We start from the raw sequence: 998 nt of genomic DNA, 5'->3' as shown, positions 1-998 counted from the left end.
CGCCAGTGAGTCTCAACCAGGATGCGTGGTACACTGACCGGGGGTGCTGTGAGGTCCTTACAAGGGTGCCCACCGTGCAATGTTAGCACTGCTCAGTAGGCAAATGATAAACAGATTGAAAAAAAGAAATCCAATGTCAAAACCACTCTTCTCTCTTGTGGTTCTTCTAACTCCTTTGCTACAGAAGACTTGTTCTTGTATTTTTCTGTAGTCAAAGAACCTAGAGAAAGCTAATAGCTGGCATTTTGAGACATGCCCTGAGATCCAAAAGGTGGAGCCATTGACCACAATATGCTTGTAGCTTTGTCTTGGTAAAGTCCATTTCTTCCCTCACAACTAAGGTGGCCATCATAGAGGACAGTCCAGTTTTCTGCTACTCTGTCCTCTGTTAATACGAAACTCGATGCCTTTATGTCCTCTGTTTTTCTCTTCAAGTAGGGTGGCCATCATAGAAAACAGTCCGGTTGTCCTCTGTCCTGTATTGATATGAAACCGGATGTCTTTATTTTTTTTAAAGACATTTTTCATGTTCCCAGCCAAATCGTGTCCAAATCTGTGAGTCAGTCCAGAACCATAAGTAGCCCCACACCCAGCAAGCATCCTCCACCCCCACCAGGGGCTTCACATATTTCCAAAGTCGTTTGCCAGGCGTCCTACGTGCAGGCCCAAGCCCAGAGGCTTGGGGTTCGGCTGCCCCCAAGTTTCACCTGCCCTCCGCCATATGGCCGCAGGAGCAAGCTAGAGAGGAGCCCCCCATTTCCATGAAGCGGGCTTTAAGCCCCAACCCCTGGTCGGGTACTGAACCACGCCAGAAGAACAGCCCCCCCCACCGGGAACGAGTAAGGAAACTGCCTCATGGCCCCAGATACTCGGTGTTTCCCCTGCCAGGACAGAAAGGCGTATCAAGAGGACAACCGGACTGTCCTCTAGGATGGCCACCCCGCTCCATGCACGTTACCAGAGGATGCTCCAGGGGCCCCACGCAAGCCTCAAAAGAT

The 998-nt window shown here is 50.6% G+C and overlaps 1 protein-coding gene across 1 annotated transcript in view; it reads left to right on the top strand.

Annotated features, from left to right (window-relative positions):
* The first annotated feature begins 747 nt into the window (after window positions 1–747).
* The window catches only part of TMEM106A (transmembrane protein 106A), a 12,248-nt gene continuing 11,997 nt past the window's right edge, over window positions 748–998 (top strand). Inside the window, exon 1 of the mRNA XM_025200729.1 lies at window positions 748–839. The gene's annotated coding sequence lies outside the window, so the exon portion shown is untranslated. The remainder of the gene's footprint in view (window positions 840–998) is intronic.

This window comes from Alligator sinensis, unplaced genomic scaffold (assembly GCF_000455745.1).
Source record: "Alligator sinensis unplaced genomic scaffold, ASM45574v1 scaffold161_1, whole genome shotgun sequence".
NCBI classification, from domain to species: domain Eukaryota; kingdom Metazoa; phylum Chordata; order Crocodylia; family Alligatoridae; genus Alligator; species Alligator sinensis.
Note: the sequence above shows the minus strand (reverse complement) of the source record. Positions and strands in the feature narration are given on the sequence as shown.